Source organism: Stegostoma tigrinum, chromosome 46 (assembly GCF_030684315.1).
Source record: "Stegostoma tigrinum isolate sSteTig4 chromosome 46, sSteTig4.hap1, whole genome shotgun sequence".
NCBI classification, from domain to species: domain Eukaryota; kingdom Metazoa; phylum Chordata; class Chondrichthyes; order Orectolobiformes; family Stegostomatidae; genus Stegostoma; species Stegostoma tigrinum.
The window spans coordinates 9,271,468-9,298,884 of NC_081399.1; the positions used below are offsets into that span (position 1 = coordinate 9,271,468).

The 27,417-nt window shown below is 45.8% G+C and overlaps 1 protein-coding gene across 2 annotated transcripts in view; it reads right to left on the reverse strand.

Annotated features, from left to right (window-relative positions):
- Nucleotides 1-2,777, reverse strand: part of LOC132207386 (SLAM family member 5-like) — a 36,917-nt gene extending 34,140 nt beyond the window's left edge. For both annotated transcript variants that reach the window (XM_059642865.1, XM_059642867.1), the window contains exon 1: nt 2,608-2,777. The gene's annotated coding sequence lies outside the window, so the exon portion shown is untranslated. The remainder of the gene's footprint in view (nt 1-2,607) is intronic.
- Between the last annotated feature and the right edge of the window lie 24,640 nt (nt 2,778-27,417).

The window sequence follows — 27,417 nt, forward strand, 5'->3', positions numbered from 1 at the left end:
CCATGGAAACTCCAGTTGAAACTAAAGACAGAACAGTTGCAGGAACATGTTCTGAGCATTTTTCCGTGTTACGTTCAGAACAATGGCAAGACAAAGTCCATCACCAGAGGTATCTGTAATGCCACATGAAGGTGTTAGGGGAGCTGAAACTCTACATAAGAATAAGGATATTTCAAAATAAGTGTTTGGTACATCTTCATGGATTGAGACTCAGGAAGTAGATCCAGAGTTAAAACAGATAGCACAGAAACCTCACACTGAAGCTGAGGCTGAATGAGTCCCAGAATGTTATTATGTTAAAAACAGAGGTCTGATGAGGAAGTGGAGACATTTTCACAGACCTGAAGGTGAAGAACGGACCACTGTTCAACAAATAATGCTCCTGTGCAGATATCATAATGAAGCATTGTGAGTAGAATTACTATGACAGGACACATGGGAATACAGAAGATGCAGGCATGAAGGCCAAGACTTCATAAAGACGAAAAATAGGAGCAGGAGTAGGCCGTTTAGCCCTCTAGCCTGCTCCGCCACTCAATGCAATAGCTCATCAACTGACTCAGTACCTTGTTCCCACTTTCTCCCCACACCTTTTGATTCCTTTATCCCTAAGAACTATATCTAATTCCTTTTTGAAAACATTCAATATTTTGGCCTCAACCGCTTTTCATGGCTGATCGTTTCAAAGGCTTATCAGTCTCGGGTAAAGAAATTTTTCTCATCTAAGTTCTAAACGGCATAACCTATATCCTTAAACTGGTCACCCTAATCTTTGGGAATTTCCTTCCTGTCTTAACCCTGTCAGTACTGTTAGAATCTCATAGAGTTTTATGAGACCCTGCGTACCCCACCAACCACTTCTCTTCCAAACTCCAGTGATTATAAAAACCAATAGAACTGCAGATGCCCAGAAATGGCTGTTCTGAGGAAGGGTCACCAGACTTGAAATATTAACTCTGATATCTTCTTCACAGACCTGCTGAGCTTTTCCAACAACATTGTTTTTGTTCCAGTGATTATAATCCTAACTAATCCAGTCTCTCTTCACATAGCAGCTTTGTCATTCCAGGCATCAGTCTGATAAAATCCTGCTCCAATTTTTGATTTTTCTGCACACAAGTTTTTTTAAAACTCATTATGGACTACCAACTGAGACACAGCCTAACAGTTGTAATTTTAATTTTGTTTACAATTGAATGATTAAATTGAATTAAAAACATTGTTTAATATTTTCCAGGAAATCAATAGTTTAGATATAAACAATGAAAGTCAAAAGTCTATCATCCACAATCGGGCAGAACATCAGACTTTCAAGAGCATGACTAACAGCTGACTTTCTTATTATCTGCTACCAGAGGTTCAAAGGAATCTACCGGATTTTATCCGATTGAATTGATTGTGGTCATGTGATTTGAGGTCCATTTGAAACTGATTAGGGAGAAGCCCTTGACTTGATAAGGTGAACCTTTAATGTTAGATTGAGTCCATGTTTCTCAAAGGAGTCATAAGACTGTAATAAGTAGGGTAGCAGAACGAGAACATTTAGAAGTTCCATAAATGAAAGTAAGAGAATGGGCAGATAAACATTCATCACCCAGAATGCTCAAAATGGGAGATGAATTGTTGGTATTGTTGCCTTCGCAAGGTGAACAGCTGAAAGTAAAATTCAAAGGTAGTTTGAAGGGACAGTAAAGTAACTGATCTCATAAATACTCCTGATTGCAAGAAGATGCATTGATTATGTCACATAAACATAAAGAAAAGGTAACATTTTAGACAAGAGGATGAGGAGAAGAAAGTGTGTTTAAAGGTAAGAAGGGCAGATATAATGAAAGTGAGATAAAAGGAGGAGAAAGTTCTCAAAAAAAAACCTTTTGCAATTTTATACACTAACACAGAAATACTGGGACCATTAGGCACCATGATCTCATAATTGGAGAAGGGACAATGAATGTGAGGGTCCTGTTAGAGTGCTGAGGACGCGAAATAACTGCACAGAGGCCGGTATCCTGTCACTAAGCCGTCCTTCATTTAAAAACCAAAAAAAACTGCAGATTCTGTAAATCAGGAACAAAAACAGAATTTGCTGGAAAAGCTCAGTAATTCCGGCAGCATTTCAGGAAAAATCAGAGTTAAAGTTTTAGGTCTGGTGTCTTCACTAACAGCTATTCACCCTCCTATCCAAATCGTTATCAACTCTTTTGTTTGTCTAACTGTTCTTCTCTCTCTTTCTTCTCACCTATTATTTACTTCTTACCCCCTCCCACCACTCTATGTTCTGCATCTAAACTGACATTTTCCTAGCTACCATCAGTTCTGAGGAAGGGTCACCAGATCAGAAACATTAACTCTGATTCTTCTTCACAGATGCTACTAGACCAGCTGAGCTTTTACAGCAACTTCTGTTTCTCTTCAGGAATGACTAGTTAATCTGTAGCGATACTCCTAGTTGTAGTTCATTAGCTGAGCATGATGGCGGTGGAGGAGTCAGGACTGATTAAACAGCATGCTATTAGTTGAGGTCAGAAAAAGAACAAGCTCAGGTGGGAACAGAGATTCAATACGTGTTGGAAAACCACTTAATTGAGCCTATAAACTCCCACTTACATACTCACACACAGGTACACACAAGACATTAATTAAAATGTGCTATGGGTACAGGATCGCAGTTCAGTGGTTCCTCTTCAGGGTTACTGAGGTGATTCTTGTCATTCTGGTGCTGGTCAGAACACTGTATCTCGTCCATCCATCTCCAGATGCTTCCACTGCTTTGCAAGATGCACAGAAAGACTGGTTCACTTATGGAAGGTCTTTTACATATGAGTTAAAAGTCACAATTTGCTGAAGGAAAGATAAGCTGGTTTTCTTCAGGCAAAATGGGCTTTTATGTCAAAGAACATATAGACCTTCTGAGCTGGTAGAAACCTGATAACTCTGCTGTATCTTGTTTACAGCCCCAAACACATGGGTGTTGGAAAATGTGTCATTGATATCTGGCCAGTAGTCCACTGATAAATCAGCTACTTACACCAATCAAGAGTCCATCAGTACGCTTCCCCTCAGCTCTCGTTCATTTGCAAACTTTAACCACTCCTCGAACAAGTCAAGTGACTTGCCTTCAAAACCTACAGCTATCCTTGGCTTTGTTAAAACAGTTCTTTTCTCATTTTAGCCCATGATGATAAATAAATCTGGTAAAAATAAAATTATACCGTCTTTACAGTCCATCACCCCTAAATATATAAAATACTATTTCAGAAATGTATTTCTTTACAAAATATGTGATAGACCAACAACAAAACATGAATTACAATACATTCACTCTTCCTTACCCCTTATACCACCTTATGCAATCTTAACATTTCTCAAGTCTTAATTTTACTCCAACATTTTACATGATTGTTGATTTTTTTGTCACATGTACTGAAATACAGTTTACGAGTGGTACAGGCAAATCATAGTAAGATCTTATCGTACGGATCAAAAAGACTCAGACAGAGGCATACTGGTTATATTGCACAGGGTATGTGCAAGGCGAGATCAATGTTAGCAAGATGAGTGCTATTTGAGGCTAGAGAGTCCATTCATCAGTCTGATAATGGCCAGGAAGAAGCTGTTCCTGAATCTGCTCAGGCATGTTCAGGCTTCTGTGTCTTCTGCCTAGGAGATCATTACCGGGTTGCAATGGGTCTTTGACGATGTTGGCTGCCTTTTCGGTGCAACGAACCGGATTTGATCAGGGAATTCGAAGTAAAGGAGCCATTAGGAGGTAGTGACCATAATATGATAAGTTTTAATCTGCAGTTTGAGAGGGCGAAGGGAGAATCGGAAGTGTCAGTATTGCAGTTGAATAAAGGGAACTATGGAGCTATGAGGGAGGAGCTGGCCAAAGTTCAGTGGTACAATACCCTCACAGGGATGGCAGTGGAACAACAGTGGCAGTTATTTCTGGATATAATGCAGAAGGTGCAGGATCAGTTCATTCCAAAGAGGAAAAAAGATCCTAAGGGGAGGCAGGGGCGGCCGTGGCTGACAAGGGAAGTTAAGGACTGTATAAAGATAAAAGAGAAGTATAACATAGCAAAGATGAGTGGGAAGCCGGAGGACTGGGAAGCTTTTAAAGAGCAACAGCGGATAACTGAAAAGGCAATACACAGAGAAAAAATGAGGTACGAAGGAAAACTGACCAAAAATATAAAGGAGGATAGTAAAAGCTTTTTTAGGTATGTGAAAAGAAAAAAAATGGTTACGACTAAAATTGGGCCCTTGAAGTCAGAAACGGGTGAATTTATTATGGGCAACAGGGAAATGGCAGATGAGTTGAATAGGTATTTTGGATCTGTCTTCACGAGGGAAGACACAAGCAATCTCCCAGATGCAGTAGTGGCTGGAGGACCAAGGGTAATGGACGAACTGAAGGGTATTTATATTAGGCAGGAAATGGTGTTGGATAGACTGTTAGGTCTGAAGGCTGATAAGTCCCCGGGACCTGATGGTCTGCATCCCAGGGTACTTAAGGAGGTGGCTCTAGAAATTGTGGACGCGTTCATAATTATTTTCCAAGGTTCTATAGATTCAGGATCAGTTCCTATGGATTGGAGGGTGGCTAATGTTGTCCCATTTTTCAAGAAAGGAGGGAGAGAGAAAACAGGGAATTATAGACTGGTTAACCTGATGTCAGTGGTGGGAAAGATGCTGGAGTCAATTATAAAAAATGAAATTACAACTCATTTGGATAGCAGTAACAGGATAGGTCAGAGTCAGCATGGATTTACGAAGGGGAAATCGTGCTTGACTCATCTTCTGGAATTTTTTGAGGATATATCTATGAAGATGGACAAGGGAGAACCAGTGAATGTAGTATACCTGGACTTTCAGAAAGCCTTTGATAAAGTCCCACATACGAGATAGTGAGCAAAATTAGGGCAATGGTACCGGGGGCAAAATACTGGCTTGGATTGAAAATTGGCTGGCTGACAGGAAGCAAAGGGTAGTGATAAATGGCAGGCAGTGACCAGTGGGGTACCACAAGGTTCGGTGCTGGGACCGCAGCTGTTTACGATATACGTTAATGATATAGACGAAGGCATTAAAAGTAATATTAGCAAATTTGCTGATGACACAAAGCTGGGTGGCAGTGTGAAATGTGAGGAGGATGTTATGAGAATACAGGGTGACTTGGACAGGCTCGGTGAATGGACGGATGCATGGCAGATGCAGGTTAATGTGGATAAATGTGTGCTTATCCACTTTGGTGGCAAGAACAGGAAGGCAGATTACTATCTAAATGGAGTCAAGTTAGGTAAAGGGGAAGTACAACAAGATCGAGGTGTTCTTGTACGTCAGTCAATGAAAGCAAGCATGCAGGTACAGCAGGTAGTGAAGAAAGCTAATGGCATGCTGGCCTTCATCACAAAAGGAATTGAGTATAGGAGCAAAGAGGTCATTCTGCAGCTGTACAGGGCCCTGGTGAGACTGCACCTGGAATATTGTGTGCAGTTTTGGTCTTCCAATTTGAGGAAGGACAATCTGGCTATTGAGGGAGTGCAGCGTAGGTTCATGAGGTGATTTCCCAGAATGGCGGGACTATCATATGTTGAAAGATTGGAGCGACTGGGCTTATATACACTTGAGTTTAGAAGGATGAGAGGGAATGAGATATTACTGGCAAACATGGTTAAGGAAAATCCCAAAGCCTTTTATTCATATATAAAGAGCAAGAGGGTAACTAGAGAAAGGATTGGCCCACTTAAGGACAAAGAAGGAAAGTTATGCGCTGAGTCAGAGAAAATGGGTGACATTCTTAACGAGTACTTTGCATCAGTATTCACCAAGGAGAGGGACATGATGGATGTTGAGGTTAGGGATAGATGTTTGCTTACTCTAGTTCAAGTTGACATAAGGAAGGAGGAAGTGTTGGGTATCCTAAAAGACATTAAGGTGGACAAGTCCCCAGGTCCGAATGGGATCTATCCCAGGTTACTGAGGGAAGCAAGAGAGGAAATAGCGAGGGCCTTAACAGATATCTTTGCAGCATCCTTAGACACGGGTGAGGTCCCAGAGGACTGGAGACTTGCTAATGTTGTCCCCTTGTTTAAGAAGGGCAGCAAGGATAATCCAGGTAATTATCGACCAGTGAGCCTGATGTCAGGGGTAGGGAAGCTACTGGAGAAGATACTGAGGGATAGGATCTATTCCCATTTGGAAGAAAATGGGCTTATCAGTGATAGGCAACATGGTTGTGTACAGGGAAGGTCATGTCTTAATAGAATTCTTTGAGGACGTGACAAAGTTGATTGATGAGGGAAAGGCTGTAGATGTCATATACATGGGCTTCAGTAAGGTGTTTGATAAGGTTCCCCATGGCAGGCTGATGGAGAAAGTGAAGTCACATGGGGTCGAGAGTGTGCTAGCTAGATGGATAAAAAACTGGCTGGGCAACAGGAAACAGAGAGTTCTAGTAGAAGAGAGTTTCTCAAATTGGAGACCTGTGACCAGTGGTGTTCCACAGGGATCTGTGCTGGGACCACTGTTGTTTGTGATATATGTAAATGATCTGGAGGAAGGTGTAGGTGGCCTGGCCAGCAAGTTTGCTGATGACACTAAGATTGGTGGAGTAGCAGATAGTGAAGGGGACTGTCAGAGATTACAGCAGAATATAGATAGACTGGAGAGTTGGGCAGATAAATGGCAGATGGAGTTCAATCCAGGCAAATGCGAGGTCATGCATTTTGGAAGATCAAATTCAAGGGCGAACTATACAGTAAATGGAAAAATCCTGGGGAAAATTGATGAACAGAGAGATCTGGGTGTTCAGGTCCATTGTTCCCTGAAGGTGACAACGCAGGTCAATAGGGTGATCAAGAAGGCATATGGCATGCTTTCCTTCATTGGGCGGGGTATTGAGTACAAGAGTTGGCAGGTCATGTTGCAGTTGTATAGGACTTTGGTTCGGCCACATTTGGAGTACTGTGTACAGTTCTGGTCACCACATTACCAAAAGGATGTGGATGCTTTGGAGAGTGTGCAGAGGAGGTTCACCAGGATGTTGCCTGGTATGGAGGGTGCTAGCTATGAAGAGAGGTTGAATAGACTAGGATTATTTTCATTAGAAAGACGGAGATTGAGGGGGGACCAGATTGAGGTTGACAAAATCATGAGGGGTATAGACAGGGTGGATAGCAAAAAGCTTTTTCCCAGAGTGGGGGACTCAGTTACTAGGGGTCATGAGTTCAAAGTGAGAGGAGGAAAGTTTAAGGGAGCTATGCATGGAAAGTTCTTTACATAGAGGGTGGTGGGCGTCTGTAACGGGTTGCCAGTGGAGGTGGTAGACACAGACATGTTAGCGACTTTTAAGATATATTTGGACAAGTACATGGATGGGCAGGGAACAAATGGACACAGACCGTTAGAAAATAGATGTCGGGTTAGACAGAGGATCTTGATCAGCGCAGGCTTGGAGGGCCAAAGGGCCTGTTCCTGTGCTGTAGGTTTCTTGGTTTCTTTGTTTCTGAATCTGATTGAGACATATAAGATTATTAAGGGATTGGACACTCTGGAGGCAGGAAGCATGTTTCCGCTGATGGGTGAGTCTAGAACCAGAGGACACTGTTTAAAAATAAGGGGTAGGCCATTTAGAACAGAGTTGAGGAAAAACTTCTTCACCCAGAGAGTGGTGGATATATGGAATGCTCTGCCCCAGAAGGCAGTGGAGGCCACCTCTCTAGATACTTTCAAGAAAGAGGTGGATAGAGCTGTTAAACATAGTGGAATTAAGGGTAATGGGGATAAGGCAGGAACAGGATACTGATTGTGGATGATCAGCCATGATCATAATGAATGGTGGTGCTGGCTCAAAGGGCCGAATGGCCTACTCCTGCACCTATTGTCTATTGTCTATTCGCAGCAGCGAGCTATGTAAGTAGAGTCCATAGAGCATAGAACATAGAACATTACAGCACAGAACAGGCCCTTCGGCCCTCGATGTTGTGTTGACCTGTCATACCGATCTGAAGCCCACCTAACCTACACTATTCCATGTACGTCCATATGCTTGTTCAATGACGACTTAAATGTACCTAAAGTTGGCGAATCTACTACCGTTGCAGGCAAAGTGTTCCATTCCCTTACTACTCTCTGAGTAAAGAAACTACCTCTGACATCTGTCCTATATCTTTCAGCCGTCAATTTAAAGCTATGCCCCTTCGTGCTCGCCATCACCATCTTAGGAAAAAGGCTCTCCCTAGCCACCCTATCTAACCCTCTAATTATTTTATATGTTTCAATTAAGTCACCTCTGAACCTTCTTCTCTCGAATGAAAACAGCCTCAAGTCCCTCAGCCTTTCCTCGTAAGACCTTCCCTCCATACCAAATCTCCTCTGCACCCTTTCCAAAGCTTCCACATCCTTCTTATAATGCGGTGACTAGAACTGTACACAATACTCCAAGTGCGGCCGCACCAGAGCTTTGTACAGCTTCACCATAACCTCTTGGTTCCGGAACTCGATCCCTCTATTAATAAAAGCTAAAACACTGTATTCCTTCTTAACAGCCCTGTCAACCTGGGTGGCAACTTTCAAGGATCTGTGTACATGGACACCATGGATGGAAGGTTGGTTTCTCTGATAGTCTGGGCTGTGCACATCACTTTCTGTAGTTTCTCATGGTCCTGGACAGAGAAGCCTCCGTACCAGGCCACTATGCACTTGGACAGTATGATTTCAATGGCACATCTGTAAAATCTATAAATTAGTGTTTAGCTGATGAGAGAGCTGATGAAGGGTCTCGGCCCGAAACGTCAGCTTTTGCGCTCCTGGGATGCCGCTTGGCCTGCTGTGTTCATCCAGCTTCACACTTTGTTATCTCGGATTCTCCAGCATCTGCAGCTCCCATTATCTCTGATCACAATTCTAACCTTTTTTAAAGCTGTTGTGTCTTTGGGTAGCACGCTGAAGATTTTACCTGTGTTATAGCCTGAGTACTCATAGCTTCTTGAAAAATCTAAAACATTAAATAGGAATCTTGAACAAAGTGGATCTCCATCAGTAACTTGTATCAGTGAAGGACTGGGTTAAATTCTCCACAATCTTAGCAATGATTGTTCTCAGGGGTGTGACTTCTAGTAATCAAGTAGACATATCCATAATCATAATAATATGTTGATGTCCTGATTTCAATTCAGCAAAGGTCACATACAAACTACTAACACATTACTAAATGGTTCTTCAAAAACTGGCATGGAAATATAAGGTGCCAATCTGGTTGCACTTCTTTGATTTTCCCATCATCTGTCACATATTGCACATTTTACAAAACTGTACCACATTCTTGAGAAGAACTGGCCTGTAAAAATATCAAATTACATGTGCTTGAGTCTTCCAGATTCCTACGTGTCCTACAAAGTAAATTAATGGGCTTTCATTATTTCTTGACAATGGTTTCTGACATTCAGTGACTCTCTACCAGAAACACAAACTGGTTTCTCACCAAACTCACTGCAAAGGTGCTTTGGAGCAGAAGACACTGTATGGGAACGTTGTTCTCAGAAGACTTTCCCAACAAATTCCAAAATTAGCAAACCCAACTCTGCAAACACTGTTCAAACAGGATAGCAATTAAACTGTCAGGTGTGTTTCCTTAAGTGAGTTCAAGCAACCTAGAGCAGCAATTAGCACAAATCACATGATTTCCCAAAAGCCTTGGACATAAATTCCAATATCTTTTAAACCTGCTGTGAAGTAAAAAAATCCAGCCATCTGCAAAATCCTTCAAAACCTAGTCCTCAAAGAAATACCAAATATGAAGCAAATTCACTGCAACATAAAGGACAGTTAAATGCAGAAGCAGTGTCACAATCAGATCAGAAGAAACAGAAGAGATAGAGTGGAGAGGCAATGAGTAAGCTGAATTAGACATCTGGATTCACAGACATTGAATGCTCCCAACTGTTGACGTTTTTTTTGTTTCTGAGCAACTGGATGTCCAGAATCAGCCATGGCATGCCATGTAAAAGCATTTCCGCACATCCACACCACCTCAACAGACAGAACTTTAACGAGTAGGTTTTGGAAGGTTGCATGGGTGAAACCCTACTTCTATGGAAGCTAGTTTCTATGCAGAATCTGCTACATCCTTGAGGCAAAAGGGCTAGAATTTAGCCCGAGGAAGATCCAAGCTCAGCAGTACTGTGCGGCTGAATTTGGGCCATATGGGCAAGCGGTCTCCCCTGAAGCTCTGACAGTTAAGGCTATCTTTGTTATATTTGGTATTCCATGTACGATTTATTATTCGTAGTGCTACAAGTTAACTGCCTATTCACAGTTTATTTAGGTTGATAGTGGCAGATTCCAAATCTTAGCAAAATAAAAGTTGCTGTGGGTGAAATCATCAGCAGCAACTTCCTCATTAGGAAGGGAACAGATAAATGAGGAAATGTGATCGTTTTAATTTAAAGGTCCCTGTGCGGAGAGTCAAGAATTGTGAAGAAGAAACCATGACTTCACACTTCAACTACTTGATATCACAAGATGTCAAGGTTGTTTCATCTATTTTGATTAACATGACCAGATCCTCCAACTCTATACTAGACTTGGAGTGACAACTTACAGAATCATATGGCTGCTGCACAGAAAGAAGTCATTCCACTCAACCATTCATCGATATGGAATTAGTGAGTGATTAGTATAATGATTAGCTTAAAATTCTTAGTGTCCAACAAAATCAATGCTAAGAGGCTGCTTCCTGTGGTTGGAGAGTGGGGAGCGTGGGAATCACAGACTAAGGATATGAGATTGACCATTTCAGACTGTGATAAGGAGAAAGTTCTTCATTCACTAGGAGTAAATCTCTACTCAAAAGAGCTGTGAATTCTCAGTTGATGAGTACATTCAAATTGACAGCAATAGTATTTTTGGGCACAAATGGAATCAAGAAATATGGGGATGTCTGCCGTGATCCTATTGAAGGGTGGAACACATATGACGGGGCAGAATGGTCTCCTTCTATTTCTATCTTGCAGTTCATGGCTTGTCGGATAAAAGCTCACTCACTGCACACGGCCAGTTGAACTGATTCTTAATTTTAAATTCCTAAATCTTTTGTTAAATCATCTCATAAACCCCACCGTCCTCTCTCTGAAAGTCATTGATTTAGAGATTGAGGTCTCCGGATGAAAATGTATCCTTTTCTTTAACTCCTTTAGTGCCAAAATATTTCACATTCCCACTTGCCATTTTGATGTCATGTGATGATCTTATCTAGACAACCTCATAATCCGTTGACATGTCTGGGAGCTCCAGAGCTTAGGAGTCTGATCGACCCAGGGACCCAGTGGACAGGCGGCCTGACTCTGAGCTGAAGGAACAAGTGAACTCAGTCAGTGGGCATGAAAGAAACAAGCTCAGATGTGGAAGGTATTATTTAAATTTATAGAACTATCCAGAACAGGTAGAGGCCATTGAGCCCATCATGCCTATGCTGGCTGTTGTAGAGTATTCTAATTAACCCAACATTTCTCTGCTCTTATCCCATTGATTTGCAAATTTCTCCCATTCGAATGTTTCCACGCATCCCCTCTTTTTGAAAGTTCCCACTGAATCTGTTTCCACCATCCTTTTAGGTGCCACATTCTCGATCACAACCACTCACTGGATCGAAACATTTCCTCTCATCCCTTCGGGATCATTTACTGATTCTCTCCAATGTGTTCCTCTGGTTCCTAACCCTCCTGTCATTGGAAATGGTGTTGCCCTATTAACATAATCAAGAAAGACCCTTCCTTATGTTAGGTGCCTCAATGCAATCATCCTTAGCTTTCCCCGTTCTAAGGAAAACAATCCCAATGGCTGCGGTCCCTTTGCATGAAAGAAAATCCCACATTTCTGGGACCAATCCAGTAAATCACAACCACACATCAGCCCAAGTGGGAAGCAAAACTGAAATGAGAGAGAGAGAGAATCACAAACACTTCCTCTGAATAAAATTCTAGACTGAGTAAACAAATACCAGCAAAATACAGACTAACAATTTTCCCAGTCCATTTCCTTTCAGTAAGAAGCTCATGGAGAGACTTTCAGTTGTGAAGAAGAGGACTTGAGTGAGATTGGTTGGAATGTTGGGCTAGGGAAGGCTTCACTACGATTTTGAGAGCATTCTCACTTCTTCCCCTCAGGTCAGCATTGGTAGGCAGTCTGACTGAAGGCCAGGTGAAGCAAGACGGTGCAGGACATTACTGGAAACCAGGATGGGAGTAGGAGCCACCAAAGTTAGACGTACAAACAGATGATGTCAAGATCAGTGTTATTCAGCAACAGGATGATGGGGCCTGGACCTTTCTGTTACTCTGCATTGGCAATGGTGGGGTGGGGGGGAATGAATACTCCTTCCGTAAAGTTTTAGTTGGTATGATTGGGGAAGTAGTTTGATTCAACCAACAGCTTCAGCTGACTCAGTGTGAGTGCTTGCAATGACCAGGAAGGGATCTCTCGGGTCAAGAGTTCAGTGTGTAGGGCAACAACCTGACTGTGATCGCCACAGTCAGGTTGATGCCCTACACACTGAATTCTTGTCCTGAGAGATAATTTGAGCTGTTCCTCACATTCCACTTGTGGAGAAATTAAGTGGTCACATCTTCAACAAGGCTATCCTCAAGTGGTTGAGGATCACAGATTTTCCATGGCAGGTAGAGACCTGAGGCATTGCTGCTTGGCTCAGATACCATATTGGTGTGGTTGACAATGTTCCCTGAGCACTGGAGGTTCACAATTCAGAAGTGGAGCTGTCATCAGTTCATAGGTTGTGAATGTGTTTCATTGGGTGCTACAGGATTAAAGGAGTCCTGCATGAATTGATGTTATTTGTTCACTCATAGACAATGATGCTTTTTGCTGAGGATTCGCGTGTCTTGCAATAGGAGGTCAACCCAGCTATGTTGGCGTCTATGCTCCAGAAACAATCCTTATGATGTCATGGGATGGATTGTTCGCATGCATCTTCGTCAGGTATCTTCCACCTCTCTGACCCTGGCAAACACTGCACTGAAAGATATCATCCAGACAGGGAGAGATGGTGGAACCAGCACATTCATAGCCACAGAAAAATTTGTAGCAGCTGAGATGGGAGGAACCAGCAGTGAGGGTCTGAAATGGAGAGGTCTGGATGGAGGATGAACCTGAGATGAAAGAGGGCTACGTGGAGTGTGAGGGTCTGAAATGTGATTGCTGTTATGGTGAGGAACTGGGTTATGATCAAAATCAGAGATTGAGTTTATGGTGAAGGATTGAAGTTAGAGTGAGGGATTGGGGACTGGTGATGTCGGGGTATGGCCAAGGTCAGAGATTGCGGTTTCATTGAAAGATTGGGATCTGGTGAAGGGTTGGAGTATGGTCAATGATTAGGGTTTTGGTCAGGGTCTGGAGTTATTGTCAGGGGATCTGTTCAGGGATTGGGGTCATGGCAAAGGATTAAGGTTATAGTGGAGGTTTGGGGTTACATTCAAGGATTGTTATTTTTATCAGTGTCAGGGATTTGGTTATGGTGAGGTATTAAGGTTATGATGAGGGATTGGGGTTATATTCAAGGATTGGTGTTCTGGTAATGATCAGGGATTTGTTGGATAAGGGATTAAAGTTACAGTGAGTATTTGGAGGTATAATGAAGGATTGATGTTCTGGTCATATTCAGGGATTTGGGTTATGGTGATGTATTAAGGTTCCTGGTGAACATTTGGGGTTATAGTCAAGCATTGGTGTACTGTGCGGGATTTAGAGTTTCTGGTGAGGAATATGGGTTAAAGTCATAGTTTGGGTTTTTGGTCTGAGATTGAGATTATAGAGTAGGTCTGCTATTCTGTAAGGATGCTGGAAGAACACAGCAAGCCAGGCGGCATTTGGCAGAAAGGAGAAGTCAACGTTTAGGGTGCTACACTTCTTCAGACTAGATGTGGGGGTAGGGGGAGCTGTAGGTAAAGGGGTGGGAGGGGGGTAGTGAAATGGTAATCTGGTTGGTCGATGAGAGGGATGAATCTGGTTGGTGGCTGGAAGGGCGGGTCAGAAGGCGGAATGGAAGGGAGGAGATGGCTCTGGAATGGGATCTGGAGGATGACTGGATAGGTTATTTGAAATTTGGGGACCTCAATGTTGAGTCCTCCAGGCTATAGGAAGCCCAGGCAGAAGATAAGGTAATGAAATGTGAGGCTGGATGAACACGGCAGGCCAAGCAGCATCTCAGGAGCACAAAAGCTGACGTTTCGGTCCTAGACCCTTCATCAGAGAGGGGGATGGGGAGAGGGAACTGGAATAAATAGGGAGAGAGGGGGAGGCGGACCGAAGATGGAGAGTAAAGAAGATAGGTGGAGGGAGTATAGGTGGGGAGATAGGGAGGGGATAGGTCAGTCCAGGGAAGACGGACAGGTCAAGGAGGTGGGATAAGGTTAGTAGGTAGATGGGGGTGCGGCTTGGGATGGGAGGAAGGGATGGGTGAGAGGAAGAACAGGTTAGGGAGGCAGAGACAGGTTGGACTGGTTTTGGGGTGCAGTGGGTGGGGGGGAAGAGCTGGGCTGGTTGTGTGGTGCAGTGGGGGGAGGGGACGAACTGGGCTGATTTAGGGATGCAGTAGGGGAAGGGGAGACTTTGAAACTGGTGAAGTCCACATTGATACCATATGGCTGCAGGGTTCCCAGGCGGAATATGAGTTGCTGTTCCTGCAACCTTCGGGTGGCATCATTGTGGCACTGCAGGAGGCCCATGATGGACATGTCATCCAGAGAATGGGAGGGGGAGTGGAAATGGTTTGCGACTGGGAGGTGCAGTTGTTTGTTGCGAACTGAGCGGAGGTGTTCTGCAAAGCGGTCCCCAAGCCTCCGCTTGGTTTCCCCAATGTAGAGGAAGCCGCACCGGGTACAGTGGATGCAGTATACCACATTGGCAGATGTGCAGGTGAACCTCTGCTTAATGTGGAATGTCATCTTGGGGCCTGGGATAGGGGTGAGGGAGGAGGTGTTGGGGCAAGTGTAGCATTTCCTGCGGTTGCAGGGGAAGGTGCCGGGTGTGGTGGGGTTGGAGGGCAGTGTGGAGCGAACAAGGGAGTCACGGAGAGAGTGGTCTCTCCGGAAAGCTGACAGGGGTGGGGATGGAAAAATGTCTTGGGTGGTGGGGTCGGATTGTAGATGGCGAAAGTGTCGGAGGATGATGCGTTGTATCCGGAGGTTGGTAGGGTGGTGTGTGAGAACGAGGGGGATCCTCTTTGGGCGGTTGTGGTGGGGGCGGGGTGTGAGGGATGTGTTGCGGGAAATACGGGAGACGCGGTCAAGGGCGTTCTCGATCACTGTGGGGGGAAAGTTGCAGTCCTTCAAGAACTTGGACATCTGGGATGTGCGGGAGTGGAATGTCTTATCGTGGGAGCAGATGCGGCGGAGGCAGGGGAATTGGGAATAGGGGATGGAATTTTTGCAGGAGGGCGGGTGGGAGGAGGTGTATTCTAGGTAGCTGTGGGAGTCGGTGGGCTTGAAATGGACATCAGTTACAAGCTGTATCAGAGATAATGGGAACTGCAGATGCTGGAGATTCCAAGATAATAAAATGTGAGGCTGGATGAACACAGCAGGCCAAGCAGCATCTCAGGAGCACAAAAGCTCTGATGAAGGGTCTAGGCCCGAAACGTCAGCTTTTGTGCTCCTGAGATGCTGCTTGGCCTGCTGTGTTCATCCAGCCTCACATTTTATTATCAGTTACAAGCTGGTTGCCTGAGATGGTGACTGAGAGGTCCAGGAAGGTGAGGGATGTGCTGGAGATGGCCCAGGTGAACTGAAGGTTGGGGTGGAAGGTGTTGGTGAAGTGGATGAACTGTTCGAGCTCCTCTGGGGAGCAAGAGGTGGCGCCGATACAGTCATCAATGTATCGGAGGAAGAGGTGGGGTTTGGGACCTGTGTAGGTGCGGAAGAGGGACTGTTCCGCGTAACCTACAAAGAGGCAGGCATAGCCCATGGCCACCCCTTTAGTCTGTAGGAAGTGGGAGGAGTCAAAAGAGAAGTTGTTGAGGGTGTGGACGAGTTCAGCTGGGCGGATGAGAGTGTGGTGAAGGGGGACTGGTCGGGCCTGCGGGACAGGAAGTGGAGGGCCTTGAGGCCATCTGCATGCGGAATGCAGGTGAATAGAGACTGGACATCCATGGTGAATATGAGGTGTTGGGGGCCAGGGAATTGGAAGTCCTAGAGGAGGTGGAGGGCGTGGGTGGTGTCACGGATGTAGGCGGGGAGTTCCTGGACCAAAGGGGAGAAAATGGAGTCCAGATAGGTGAAGATGAGTTCGGTGGGGCAGGAGCAGGCTGAGACGATGGGTCGACCAGGGCAGGCAGGTTTGTGGATTTTGGGAAGGAGATAGAAACGGCCGTGCGGGGTTGGGGAACAATGAGCTTGGAGGCTGTGGGTGGGAGGTCCCCTGAGGTGATGAGGTCGTGAATGGTGTTGGAGATGATGGTTTGGTGCTCGGGTGTGGGTTCATGATCGAGGGGGCGGTAGGAGGTGGTGTCGGAGAGTTGGCGTCTGGCCTCGGCGATGCAGAGGAAGATAAGGTGTTGTTCTTCAAATTTGTTTTCCGAGTCACTGTGACACTGGAGGACGCTGAGGATGAACATGTTGGAGGGGGAGTGTGGGGGGAGAGTTGACAGAAGCTAGGAGGTTAGGCTGGCTGTTATGGGCCAGGCAAAGAGGCTAGGTGAAATGGTCCCTTAGTCTTTGCCTGAACAAAGAACAAAGAAAATTACAGCACAGGAACAGGCCCTTCGGCCCTCCAAGCCTGCACCAATCAAGATCCTCTGTCTAACCTGTCATCTATTTTCTAACAGTCTGTGTCCATTTGCTCACTGCCCATCCAGGTACCTGTCCAAATATATCCATAATCTCAATCTCAGACCAAAAGCCCAAACTCTGACTTTAACTCATATTCCTCACCAGAATCTAAATCCCGCACAGAACACCAATGCTTGACTATAACCCCAAATGTTCACCAGGAACCTTAATATATCACCATAACCCAAATCCCTGAATATGACCAGAACATCAATCCTTCATTATAACTAACCTGTCTGCGTCTACCACCTCCGCTGGCAACACGTTCCAGGCACCCAGCACCCTCTGTGTGAAGAACTTTCCACGCATATCTCCCTTAAACTTTCCTCCTCTCACTTTGAACTCATGACCCCTAGTAATTGAGTCCCCCACTCTGGGGAAAAAGCTTTTTGCTATCCACCCTGTCTATACCCATCATGATTTTGTCGACCTCAATCTGGTCCCCCCTCAATCTCCGTCTTTCTAATGAAAATAATCCTAATCTACTCAACCTCCCTTCATAGCTAGCACCCTCCATGCCAGGCAACATCCTGGTGAATCTCCTCTGCACACTCTCCAAAGCATCCGCATCCTTTTGGTAATGTGGCGACCAGAACTGTACACAGTACTCCAAATGTGGCCGAACCAAAGTCCTATACAACTGCAACATGACCTGCCAACTCTTGTACTCAATGCCCTGCCCAATGAAGGAAAGCATGCCATATGCCTTCTTGATCACCCTATTGACCAGCGTTGTCACCTTCAGGGAACAATGGACCTGAACACCCAGATCTCTCTTTTCATCAATTTTCCCCAGGATTTTTCCATTTACTGTATAGTTCGCCCTTGAATTTGATCTTCCAAAATGCATGACCTCACATTTGCCTGGATTGAACTCCATCTGCCATTTATCTGCCCAACTCTCCAGTCTATCTATATTCTGCTGTAATCTCTGACAGTCCCCTTCACTATCTGCTACTCCACCAATCTTAGTCTCATCTGCAAACTTGCTGATCAGACCACCTACACCTTCCTCCAGATCATTTACATATATCACAAACAACAGTGGTCCCAGCACAGATCCCTGTGGAACACCACTGGTTACAGGTCTCCAATTTGAGAAACTCCCTTCTACTAGAACTCTCTGTTTCCTGTTGCCTCGCCAGTCTTTTTTATCCATCTAGCTAGCACACCCTGGACCCCATGTGACTTCACTTTCTCCATCAGCCTGCCATGGGGAACCTTATCAAATGCCTTACTGAAGTCCATGTATATGACATCTACAGCCTTTCGCTCATCGATCAACTTTGTCACGTCCTCAAAGCATTCTATTAAGTTGGTAAGACATGATCTTCCCTGCACAAAACCATGTTGCCTATCACTGATAAGCCCATTTTCTTCCAAATGGGAATAGATCCTATCCCTCAGTATCTTAATTGAAACATATAAAATAATCAGTGGGTTAGATAGGGTGGATAGGGAGAGTCTTTTCCCTAGGATGGTGTTGGTGAGCACGAGGGGGCATAGCTTTAAATTGAGGGCTGAAAGATATAGGACAGATGTCAGAGGTAGTTTCTTTACTCAGAGAGTAGTTAGGGAATTGAACGCTTTGCCTGCAACGGTAGTAGATTCGCCAACTTTAGGTACATTTAACTCGTCATTGGACAAGCATATGGACGTACATGGAATAGTGTAGCTTAGATGGGCTTCAGCTCGGTATGACAGGTCGGCACAACATCGAGGGCCGAAGGGCCTGTACTGTGCTGTAATGTTCTATGTTCTATATTCTAGCTTCTCCAGTAGCTTCCCTACCCCTGATGTCAGGCTCACCGGTCAATAATTACCTGGATTATCGTTGCTGCCCTTCTTAAACAAGGGGACAACATTAGCAAGTCTCCAGTCCTCTGGGGCCTCACCCATGTCTAAGGATGCTGCAAAGATATCTGTTAAGGCCCTCGCTATTTCCTCTCTCGCTTCCCTCATTAACCTGGGATAGATCCCATCCGGACCTGGGGACTTGACCACCTTAATGTCTTTTAGGATACCCAACGCTTCCTCCTTCCTTATGTCAACTTGAACTAGAGTAAGCAAACATCTATCCCTAACCTCAACATCCGTCATGTCCCTCTCCTTGGTGAATACCGATGCAAAGTACTCATTAAGAATGTCACCCATTTTCTCTGACTCAGCACATAACTTTCTTTCTTTGTCCTTAAGTGGGCCAATCCTTTCTCTAGTTACCCTCTTGCTCTTTATATATGAATAAAAGGCTTTGGGATTTTCCTTAACCATGTTTGCCAGCAATATCTCATGTCGTCTCTTAGCCCTCTCAATCCCTCGTTTCAGATTCGCTCTACATTCCTGATATTCTTGCAAAGCCTCGTCTGTCTTCAGTCGCCTAGACCTCATGTATGCTTCCTTTTTCCTCTTGGCTAGTCTCACAATTTCACCTGTCATCCATGGCTCCCTAATCTCACCTTTTCTATTCCTCATTTTCACAGGAACATGTCTGTCCTGCATGCTTATCAACCTCTCCTTAAAAGCCTCCTGCATATCAAATGTGGATTTACCTTCAAACAGTTTCTCCCAATCTACATTCCTCAGATCCTGCCGAATCTTGGTATAGTCAGCCTTCCCCCAGTTTAGTACTCTTCCTTTAGGACCACTCCTATCCTTGTCCATGAGTATTGTAAAACTTATGGAATTGTGGTCGCTATTTCCAAAGTAATCCCCTACTGTAATATCAACCACCAGGCTGGGTTCAATCCACAACTCTGGGTCCAATATGGCCCTTTCCCGAGTTGGACTACATACATACTGCTCTAGAAAACCCTCCTGGACACACCTTACAAATTCTGCTCCATCTTGACCCCTAACAGGAAGTGAATCCCAGTCAATGTTGGGAAAATTAAAATCTCCCATCACCACCACCCTGTTTCTCCTACACCTTTCCATTATCTGTTTACATATTTGTACCTCTATCTCACACTCGCTGTTGGGAGGCCTGTAGTACAGCCCCAAAATTGTTACTGCATCCTTCCTATTTCTGAGTTCCACCCATATTGCGTCACTGCTTGAGTCCTCCATGGGGCCCTCCTTCAGTGCGGTTGTGATATCGTCTTTGGCCATTACTGCAACTCCTCCACCCCTTTTACCTCCCTCTCTATCCCGCCTGAAGCAGCGATATCCTGGGACAACTAGTTGCCAATCATGCCCTTCCCTCAACCAAGTCTCAGTAATAGCAATAACATCATACCTCCAGGTACCGATCCAAGCCCTAAGCTCATCTGCCTTGTCTACTACACTTCTCGCATTAAAACAAATGCACCTCAGACCACCTGTCCCTTTGTGTTCATCATCTGCTCCCCGGCTACTATTCCCTTTAGTCACACTGACTTCATTATCTAGTTCCCTACAGGCTTTCGTTTCTACCTCTTTTCTGTCCAATATTTGGTTCCCATCCCCCTGCCACATTAATTTAAACCCTCCCCCACAGCATTAGCAAAAGCACCCCCAAGGACCTTGGTTCCAGTCTGGCCCAGGTGTAGACCGTCCAATTTATAATAGTCCCACCTTCCCCAGAACCGGTTCCAATGTCCCAAAAATCTGAACCCCTCCATCCTACACCATCTCTCAAGTCACGCATTCATCCTAGCTATTCTTTCATTTCTGGTCTGACTAGCACGTGGCACTGGTAGCAATCCTGAGATTACTACCTTTGAGGTCCTACTTTTTAACTTGGCTCCTAACTCCCTAAATTCTGCTTGTAGGACCTCATCCCGTTTTCTGCCTATACCGTCGGTGCCTATATGCACCATGACAACTGGTTGTCACCCTCCCCCTTCAGAATGATCTGCAGCCGATCGGAGACATCCCTGACCCGTGCACCTGGGAGGCAACATACCATTCGGGAGTCCCGTATTCAACCGCAGAACCGCCTATCTACGCCCCTTACAATTGAATCCCCAATGACTATCGCCCTTCCACTCTTTTACTGCCCTTCTGTATAGCAGAGCCAGCCATGGTGCCTGGCTACTGCTGCCTTCCCCTGGTGAGCCATCTCCCCCAAGAGTATCCAAAACGGAATACCTGTTTTGCAGGAAGATGACTGCAGGGGACACCTGTACTGCCTTCCTGCTCTTCCTCTGCCTTTTGGTCACCCATTCGCTATCTCCCTCAGCAATCCTAATCTGCGGTGTGACCAAATTGTTAAATGTGCTATCCACGACCCCCTCAGCATTGCATATGCTCCAAAGTCCTTCCGCAGCTCCAGAGCCGTCATGCGGTCTAACAAGAGCTGCAGCTGGACACACGTCCTGCACATGAAGGAGTCAGGGGCATCAGCCCTGCCCCTGAGCTCCCACATTGAGCAAGAGGAGCACAACACAGGTGTGAGATCTGCTGACATTATTAAACTTCTTAGATAAATGAAAAAGGAACCAAAAGGTTTTTGGCAATCACGCGATATATATAAAGAAATGTGAAATAGAAAAAGCCTTACCTTATCTACACACTACTGAATCTTTTTTTTGGCTAGAGGAGGAGGGCAGGTGGGAGACGCTAAACGTGTAGTGTCTCTGGTTCAGCCGCTGCCCAAATAAATGAAGACCGCTCCCGCTCGAGGTAAGCTTTTTAAAGTGGGGGAAAAAAGCCTTACCTTCCCAGCAGCCTCCTGGTGCTCTCTCTGCCTCTCTCTCTCGCTCTCCACCCGAAAAATAGTCTCACAGATGGAGAGAGGACCACTTCGGAAGCACTGGACGCAATAGACTATTGGAGGAGATGCAGGTGAAGTTCAGTCTCACCTGGAAGGTCTCTTTAAGGCCCTGGATGGAGGTGAGGGAGGTGGTGTGTCGGCAGATGTTGCATCTGTTATGGTGACAGGCAAAAATGCCAAGTGGGTTAGAGTGGTTGGTGGGGAATGTGGTGCAAACTAAGGAGTGGCAAAGGGAACGGTTCTTGTGGAAGGCAGAGAGGGGTGGGGAGTGGAAGATGCTCTGGGTAGTGGGGTCTAATTGGGAGTTGGCAGAAGAGTTATCCTCAAACTCTTCTGGACTCAGAGGCAAGTGGGGTAGAAAGTGAGGACAAGAGGCACCCTATCTTTATTATGTTTGAAGGAACTGGGTGGTTGAGAGATGCAGAGCAGAGAATGGAGGAGGCACGGTGGAGGGTTGTCTGGATGAGAGAATGGGGAAAAGAGCATTGTTTGAAAAAGGCAGGCATTGGGATGCTTGGGGGTGGAACATCTCCCTTTCAGACCGGATATGACTGAGACGGAGGAATTGTGAAAATGGGATGGAGTTTTCGCAGGATATGGGGACGGAGGTGTAGTCTAGGCAGCTATGGGAGCCTGTTGGTTTATAGTAAATGTCAGTCCGTAAACTGTCGTCAGAAATGGAAACAGAAAGATCAAGAAAGGTGAGGGAAGTGTCTTAGATGGACCAAGTGAATTTGAGGGCAGGGTGAAAATTGTTAGCAAAGTCAATGAACTGCTCCAGTTCAGCCTGGGTGCAGGATGCAACACAAATGCAGTTGTCAATGTAACAGCAGAAGAGTTGGGGAACAGTACTGGGGTACATACTGAAGAGACTGTTTAACGTAACCAACAAACAGGCAGACGTAGCTGGTGCTGATGTGAGTACCCATGGCAAACCCCTGGATTTGGAGAAAGTTGGAAGAACTGAAGGAAATGTTATTGAGGATAAGGGCTAGTTCAGTGAAGCAGATGAGGATATTGGTGGGGGGGGGGGGTGGTTAGTACTGGATGGGTCTGTTGGAGACCAAAAAAACTGAAGGCCTGTAGGTTGTCCTCGTGGAGTATGGATGTCTATAGGGATTGCATGTCCATTTGTAAAGATGAAGCGCCAGGGGTCAGGGAACTGGAGGCTTCCAAAGAGATGGAGGGCATGGTTTGAATCCTGGATGTAGGTGGGGAGTGCCTGGACCAAGGGGGAAGAATGGAGTCAAAGTAGGAAAAGATGAGTTCAGTGGGCAGCAGCAGGCAGAGATAATGGGTCGGCCAGGGTAGTTGGGCTTGTGGATCTTGGGGAGCTGGTAGAACTGAGCAGCGCGAGGCTGGGGGACTATAAGGATGGAGGTAGTTAGGAGGAAGTCACCAGAAGCGATGAGGTCATAGACAGTGTGGGAGACAGTGGCTTAATGGACCGTGGTGGGGTCATGGTCAAGTGGGAGGTACGATGTGGTGTCAGAAAGTTGGTGTTCAACCTCTGCAACTGGATTGGCATCAGGACTGGTGGTATGGTCAGGGATGAAAGTCAGGTTCAGGAATTGTGCTGATGGTCAGGAGTCAGCTTGTTTTTTGGTCAGCATCAAACATTAAAGTCAAATATTCGACACTGGTCTACAGATGGCTTCACAAAAGCTTTGCATATCATGATAGTCAATACAAGGTCGAATTGCTCGTGTGTTTTCTTTCCACTACATGTCCTTAATGTTCCAGCCTTCTTGACTTGTGACCTTGATTTGTTCAGTTAGGCCACAAAGGGTGCTTAATTTTGGTCAGGAAGTGATAAATAACATCATTATTTTCATCCACACAGTGTCGACGACGATGCTGACAAAACACAATTGTCTGATGCGGGAGTCAAAGCAGACTTAATTTGATCCTGCTGTCCAGAAATTAAGTTGGATCCAGATTGGTAGTGACCTGCACTTAGTCTCTTCAGTCAAACAACTTGAGGGCTGAGAACTGAGGTGTCCGATGTTTGATGGTTGAGTGTCTGTGACCAGACAAGATGCTGCCCTTCCCAGCAGGCATCAGTAGCTCACGTAGATTGATTGATATGGATATCACTTAGACCATTGCAATTTGTGATTACAGCCTGATTGGACAGTTTAGGGCATTTTAAGGATAAGATCAGGCTTTGTGGCTCAACCAGAGTTTAGGGGCTTAGCGTAGAAATGTGGAGTTATAATCAGGGTCAGGGTTTAGTGATAGGTCTAGGGCCACGATTGAAGTTTTGGGGGGAGTTGCAATCTGTATTAGTTAGTGTTCCGGGATGTGGTCACAATCGAAGCATGATCAAGCTTTCTGGTTTGGGCTTACTATCTGACTTTGTAGTTGTCAGGTTTGGGGTTTGTCTTCAGTGTCCATTGTTGGGGGTCAGGGTCAGCTTTTGAAAGATAAGTTCAGACATGTGCAGACATGTTGTGAGAATCAGTACCTGCTCACAAATTCAGCCTGAGACAAAGCCTTGGAAACAAGACAATTTTATTCTGTATGATCTTGCAAGAAAGGGTGTCTGCTAGACAGGCACACATTACAAAGCGTGTTAAACATTCTTATACAGTTTACAAGTTGCGGAATCACGCCTCCCTGCTCCCATTGGTCTTATCCTATCATTCCCCGTCCTGTCGGACAGCCCTTGTTTATTGTTCCCTTTTCTGCCGGCCGAAGGCCCCATTCCCTTTTTTTTTAACTGCAATCCTTATTTGCTATCCTAAAGAGCACTAGACATGCTGTACATGCGAATCGCCAGGTTTGCAGAAATAACCCTCTGCTACAACACCCTTATCTCTACCATGTCCTTGTCTGCAGAAAGAATGTTTCTGGTCGTGCTAACTGCCATCTTTGCAGAACCTAATCTCTGGTTAATGATAAAACTTTCTGCTACAAAATCTTGTGACTATAATGGTCTGCTTTTGCAAGACCCACCATTCATCCTTACCTGCAGAAACAACATATTTCATTTCTCACAATGTGATGGTGAGAGTCAGCTTTTAACGTCTGGCTTAAGGTTCCTCAGGTCAGAATTAGGGGGTTAAATTCAAGGAAAAAGGGTTAAGAGCTGGGGTTCTAAGTTTGGCTTCAGGGTGGAGTTTTATGGAGTTAGACATGGCTTGTAGAGGCTATAGTTTGGTTCGGAGGCTAAGAGTTGGATTTGTTTCAAGGTTGAGGTCAGGTCTGATGTTTTTTAGTTTGTTTTTGAGGTTAAGGTCAGGTTTGTGGATTTGGCATTTTGGGATAAACTTGGCTGCTGAGTTTTCCCATTTGGGGTGCATGGATTGGGATTTCAGGTTACAGCTGAGGTGTAAAGATAACGTGGTGTAAAGGTAACGATCTCTCCCTTAACATCAGCAAAACTACAGAGCTGATCATCGACTTTAGGAAGCAAGGTGGAAGGCATGCCCTGTCTACACCAATGGAGCTGAGGTAGAGATGGTCGATCTGTCCTGGTCCACTCATATTGACTCAACGGTCAAGAAAGAACAACAACTCCTCTTCTTTCTCAGGAGGCTTTGGAAATTCAGCATGTCCACAAAAACTCTTACCAATTTTTAAAGATGGACCACAGAAAGCATTCTGTCCGATGCATCACGGTTTGGTACAGCAGTTGATCTGCAAAGAAACATAAGAAAGTAGAGAGAGTTATGAACACAGCCCAGTCCATCACTCAACCCAACTTTCCATCTATTGACGCCATCTATACTTCTCGCTGCCTCGGGAAGGCAGCCAACATCAGCATCATCATCATCATCAAAGACCCCTCCCAGCCTGGTTATAATCTCTTCCATTCTTTTCCGTCCGGCAGAAGATACGAAAGCTTAGACATGCACCGACAGGTTCAAGAACAGCATCTCCCCCGCTGTTCTCAGACTTCAGCATGGGCCTTTCAAATCTTAAAAGCTAATCTTGATTTTCGTGCACCTTTTCTGCAGCAGTAACATTGTATTCCTCACTGTTCAGTCCCCTATGACCTTTGCAGTGGTATGATCTGCCTGCATTGCACGCAAAACAGAACTTTTCACTGTACTCAGGTACACATGACAAGAATAAATCAAATCCAGTTCAGGGTTTCCAGGTCTGACTTTTGGGCAGTTGGGTTCAGGATTAATGTTTTGTCTGCCAAATTGATTTTTGAGGTTCACGCTGGGGTTGGGTGTTTAGTTTTGGGGGATTACATCATTTAGGGTGTTTGAACTGGGTTTGCATTGGTTCTGGTGGAATGCTCGGATTGCATTTGGGTTGAAAGGTTTGGAGGTGTTAGGATTGGCTATCAGAGTGTTAGTGTTGGGAATGGGACAGTAGGAGGGTTTGAACTAGCATTGCCATTGGGCTTCACTGATGGGCTGCAAGGCGGAATAAGGGAAAAGGAGATGCGCTTCAGCTCCAGGATCGAGCCGTTATTGACCGTTAACGGCCGTTATTGAGCAACTCCCCCACGTGCCGTTTGAACTCGAAGCGCGAGCGCTTTTCAAATGCGGCGCGGGACGGGACGGGGGAGGGGGGGGGAAGGCGACCGACCGTTCAGCCTCCGCCTGATTGGTCCGGGTTTGGACAGGAACCAATCCGAGAAAAGTGCCCGGCGTACCCTGCGGACAGATCCTCCCCCTCCCACGTGGGAGAAGAACCCAGTTTTCAGGCGGGCGCCGTCGATCCGAGCGGTCTGATTGGCCGGCCGGGCCTTGCTCCCGCCCCCTCCACCTCCGCGGACGGCCTTGGAGCTGTCTGATTGGTGAGGATCCACGTGGGGGTGGGGTCCGGAGGTCGGGTTGATGTGACCGGCTTGGTCGGATCGCATCCTCATCACTCCCTCCGCGGGATGGGAGCGGGTCGTGTGTGCGGGGAATGGCAGTGGCTGGGGAACTGCTGTTCTTGTTATTGCTTCAGATTCATGGCTTCCTCGTGAGGATGGGTATATGAGGGAAGGAGCAAGGGATGGGACAAGAAGAATCAAAAGGGTTTGGTTGGAGGGGGGAGTGCGGACCGAATCTGAAAGGGCTGGACATAGGATGGCTGTGACGGAGGGCCGAAGGGTGGTATGGGGCGGGGCCAGGTGGTGGGCGGAGCCAGGTGTAGTGGGCGGGTCTTTGAGGGAATGGGAGCCGCCTGAGGTTGGAGAGTCGAGTGGCAGGGGCGAAGGGCAGAGCAGTTTGAGGGGGAGGATGTTTGAGGGACTGTGGATGATGAGTGTGAATGGGAGAGGTAGTGGGGTTGGAGGGTCAAGGAGTTTGAGTGCCAGAGGTCTGAGGTAGGTGTTTAAAGAAGTGGCAGTGGAGGCTTCAAAGAGTTTCACTGGGACGAGCCTGTGGGGAAGTGGCTGTCTGAGGAACTTGCCTTAGTGTGGAGGAGTTTGAATGGAAGTGGCTTTAGGGGCAGGGTCTGGAGTTTGAGTAGGAGAACTCTAGGGGAGGGTTTTGACAGAATGATGCTCCAATAGAGTTGAGTTTGAGTGGGAGTGGAGTCTTTTGAGGAGGGCGGGTTCTAATGGAGAATGGTGTTTCAGTGGGAGTAATCTGAAGGAGAGGTTTTGTAGATGTGTTTGATTGGGAAGAGCCTGGGGGTTAGTCAAGTGGGAGGAGCATGAGGGCGGAGAATTTTTGAAAAAGGGACTGGGAGTCAGTTGATTGGTCTGTAAGGGAGCGGTTTGAGTGGGAGGATTCTGAGGGAGACATGTCTGAGGTGTAATTGAGTGGGAGAAGTTAGTAATGGAGGGTTCAAAGAGGGGCATGATCTGGAGGAGAGTGTAGGGCAGGGTTGAAGTGAGTAGCGGAAGGGTCTGAGCTGGATAGTTTGAGTGAGAGGAGTCTGAGAGGGAGCAGTAAAAGAGAGTAGAGCTATGATGAAGTTTTGTCC